The sequence below is a fragment of the Rhinopithecus bieti genome, unplaced genomic scaffold (assembly GCF_001698545.2).
Source record: "Rhinopithecus bieti isolate Rb0 unplaced genomic scaffold, ASM169854v2 scaffold_39386, whole genome shotgun sequence".
NCBI lineage: Eukaryota > Metazoa > Chordata > Mammalia > Primates > Cercopithecidae > Rhinopithecus > Rhinopithecus bieti.
In genome coordinates this window covers 1,160,792-1,165,464 of record NW_016816648.1, presented here as the reverse complement: position 1 = coordinate 1,165,464, position 4,673 = coordinate 1,160,792, and positions in this window count along the sequence as shown.

Genomic DNA, 4,673 nt, shown 5'->3' with positions numbered 1-4,673 from the left:
AGAACTTGATGAAGCCCAGACCAAACTCATTACCTTATTTGCCAATGGTCTCCTTGACTTCTCTGTTAGTTAAAAGCATGGCAATCAGCAGACATTCAAGATGAGAGTCCGTCCTCCTCTGCCTCCTCCCTCTGCCTCATGTTCCCATCCTACTGGGAGCAGAGCCTCCCTCTCACTGCCATACCATCCCATAGCACCTCTCCAGCCTCACCACTCCCATACTGCCTCACCACAGCCCTGCTAACCCTCCTCAGCTCCCCCTGCCAGCCCTTCCGGATGAGCCCACCTCATGCCAGGCGAAACACCTCTCCTCCTCTTCTCCCTGGTCCCACCCCACAGCAAAGCCTTTTAAAATCTCTCATGTCTGGGTTTTCTCCCACCACAGATGGCACATTCCGTGCTTCAGCCAGATTGGAATTTTAATAATAATGATCATAACAAACCTTCATGGAGGACCTACTGAGGGCAGGTGCTTTTCAAACATTTCGTGTGCACCATCTCATTCAAACAGTCCCATGAGGTAGGCCCTTTACAACAGACTGGTGAGGGAACAGGGGCCCCATAACTAAATACTGACACTGTGTTGCTCATTTTGTAAAGAGGACCCTGAGTACTCATCCCCAGTTCCCCCTCCCTCTCTTCTCCTGGTGAAATCTTCATTGCCTGTATTTATTGAAACGGATGGGCAGAGCTCTATGGCACAAGGGCCACGAGGCAGATCTTGGCAGATAAGGAAAGGAGCATGTGACAGCATCCCCACACCACCCCACTCTGCTTCCAGTAGCTACTCCCCAGAACATACTCTCCTGTCTCTGCTCTCACACCTTTGTGGGGTTTTTGTTTTGCTTTGTGTTTTTGGTTGGTTATACTTACACTTTATTTATTGGAGCAGTAATAATTCTACAGCAAAATTGAAAACATAGAGATTTTCCATATACCTTCTACCCCCCTGATAAGGTTTTGCTGTCTCCCCACCCAAATCTCATCTTGAATTTTAGCTCCTATAATTCCCACATGTCATTGGAGGAACCTGGTGGAAGGTTCATGGGGGAGGGTCTTTCCCATGATGTTCTCATAGTAGTGAATAAGTCTCATGAGATCTGATGGTTTTATAAAGGGCAGCTACCCTGCACACACTGTCTTGCCCACTGCCATGTAAAACATGCCTTTGCTCTTCCTTTGCCTTCCACCATGATTGTAAAGCCTCCCAGCCATGTGTGACTGTGAGTCCATTAAACCTCTTTATACATATAAAAATTACCCAGTCTTGGATATTTCTTCCTAGCAGTATGAAAATGAACTAATACACCCCCACATGCACAGCCTCCCCCATTATGAGCACCCCCCACCAGTGTGGTCCATTAGTTACAATCAACGAACCTCTATTGATACATCAGCCACCCAGAGTCCACAGCCACATCAGGGTTCACTCTTGGTGGTGTACGTGCTATGGGTTTTGATAAATATATCATGACATGTATTCATCACTATCAATTCATGCAGAATAATTTCACTGCCCTAAAAATCACCTGAACTCCGCCAACTCGTCCCTCCCTTCCCCCTAAGCCCTGGCAACCACTGACCTTGCTACTCTCTCCATAGTTTCATCTTTTCCAGGATGTGATATAATTGGAACCACACAGTAGGTAGCCTTTTTGGATTGACGATTTTTCACTTAAGTAATATGTTTTTAAGTTTTTTTACGTCTTTCTGGGGCTTGATTGCTCATTTCTTTCAAGTGCTGACCAAAGTTCCATTGTCCAGATATGCCCAACTTGTAGGTGCCACCTGCTTCCTGCTGAGACCTTAATAACACATCTGCCCAAGGAAAATCTCGTGAAGGATATATATACTGTATCATACTCCTCTTTTCTCTCCTCAGTGAGCACTTGCAGAGTTGGAATATGGCTACATGTTCTCTACAGGCAGGGATACATTCAAGGTTATGACTATTCTACCCGGAGTAGATGATGTAGCCATTACGATCCTTTTTGACACGATGAAGCATCAATATTTCACAAAATCTTTGACCTCATTTGAGAACTGGAGCCTATTGTCATGATCAGTATCAGAAGCCTCTATAAGCATAATAGTCTGTCTCAATAAAAGATATATTTGTATTATTTGAAGTTTAAACATTAATCCCAATCCATGTATACCATTCCCCTTCCCCCCTCCAACAACCATAAGAGGGGGTGATGGTAAGAGCTGGGCTCTTGTTGCACAAAAGCATAATTTGGATTTCTAAGTTGGCAGGTGGAAAGCTTTGATAAAATGCTGTGTGGGAACACGACAGTGAACCTTGCTTGAGAAATGGCACGACTCATCCCAGGTACCCATCCTTGCAGGGTACCTGAATGCTACCTTCTATGCTTTGTCTGTTTTGTCCTAAAGATTTATTTCCATTTTACTTGGTTAAACGATCTGGTACTCATGACATGTTCTGCTGTTACTTTTATTTTATTTTTATTGTTATTTATTTTTGAGATGGAGTCTTGCTCTGTCGCCCAGGCTAGAGTGCAGTGGCACAATCTCAGCTCACTGCAACTTCCACTTCCCAGGTTCAAGCGATTCTCCTGCCTCAGTCTCCCGAGTCGCTGGGACTACATGTGTGTGCCACCATGCGTGCCTAATTTTTTTTTTTTTTTTTTGTATTTTTAGTAAAGATGGAGTTTTCACTGTGTTAGCCAGGATGGTCTTGATCTCCTGACCTCATGATCTGCCCTCCTCAGCCTCCCAAAGTGCTGGGATTACAAGTGTGGGCCACTGTACCCGGCCTGTTACTTTATTCTAAAGCAAACTGAATTTTTTCAAAAATAGAAATTATGATTAAAACCTCATTTAGGTATAAATAGAACTCCCCTGCAATAGAGTGAGAACACTAGTCTGAGGAATTTATGCAAAGTAACGTTTAAGTGAATTCTGTCTGTGTGCCATTCCATGGTCGTTCTACACTATACATTTCATTTCACTTTGCCATACTCATCGATGGCAGGCGCCAAGCTGATGAAGATGAACTGCACAACTCCACCAGTTGTAAAAATCAGGCTGAGATCTTCTTTCTCTAAATAGAGAGATTGTAAAATAGGCTAATAAGAAACAATCATCTGGTAATAGAAAAAATACAAAATTGCAACAAGCAACAATGAACCTTACTGGAAATGTTAAGATAATATTCTTGTTAGACCTTAAGAAAGATTGTGCAAAGGAGTATAATTTCCCTAAGTCTGCTGCTTGCTTTACTTACTGTGTCTGTGAAAACAGTGCTTGTGGAAATACTGTTGGCAGTTTCCTGAGAATATTGATTTATGCTTCATATCAATAACCAGAGAATGAATGTGGAACCGTTAATTATGACTCAGGCAGGACAGATAAAATTTGGCAGGCAAAATGACTTTTGAAAATCAGAGATGAATTTTGTTTTGCTTCTTTTTTTTTTGACAGTCTAGACAAAAGCTCACAAACACACACATATACACACACATGCAATTCCAAATGTCTGTACCTTCACAATGACATTTTAGGATTACTTTGTCAAGATTATTTCATCAAGATGCAGAACTAAATTCTGTAATCACATTAGGAACCAAATGTATAGTTTGTTTTTTATTATGTATGTTTTATGTGTTAGTTTCCTTTAAAAATACAAGTTCTTTCATTGCTGAGTTATCATACAATCCAAGTTGAAACTTTACTAATGTAATATTTGTCAAAAAGAAAACTAAAGAACTCACTAAAATGTGACAGGGTTTCAGAAGCAGCTGATCTTGCAGAGAATAAGGTAGGTGAGCAGGCTCATGGGAGAAACTGCAAATTTGTTTTTGGAATAACGATAGGGCTTTTCCCTTATAACCAGGTTCTTCCATTTCATATATTTAATTTAATTGCATTTTTTTTTTCTTTTTTGAGACAGAGTCTCACTCCGTCGCCCAGGCTGGAGTGCAGGGGCTTGATTTCAGCTCACTGCAAGCTCCGCCTCCTGGGTTCACGCTATCCTCCTGCCTCAGCCTCCCGAGTAGCTGGGACTACAGGTGCCCACCACCACATCCAGCTAATTTTTTGTATTTTCAATAGAGATGGGGTTTCACCGTGTTAGCCAGGATGGTCTCAATCTCTTGACCTTGCAATCCACCCGCCTTGGCCTCCCAAAGAGCAATTCAATTACTTCTTAAGAAAAACTTCCTGATTTGACTTTTCATCTTTGTATATGTATTTAAGACACAAGCTACTACGAAGACCGAATGAAAATATTTGCTTATGTATGGAATTATCTCTCTTTTATATGTATTTATTTTGTATTTATTTTAAATTACTCTCTGAATAAATTGCTACTGAAGTTTAGTTGGACAGAAATGTTCCAAGTGTCAAGGTGATGTGGCTATCTGTATTTCAGTAATCACTGTGAGGTAGTTAAGTCCATTTTCTCACTATTCAACTGCCGGAGCTGGCCATGTCACAGGCCAGAGTCTTGTAAAAATCTCATAAGGATGTAAATTTTTTCAACTTCTTTGAGGAATATACTAGATGCTTCATCCAAGGGCATGAAGGAATCATTCACTTGATTACTCAGGAAAGATATAAGTGATAGAATTCTCAAAATCTAGTTAGGTCCGGGTCTGTTTTCATTATTTCCACAAAGGAAAGCCTTTTGTAGAATATAATCAGCACTTTTA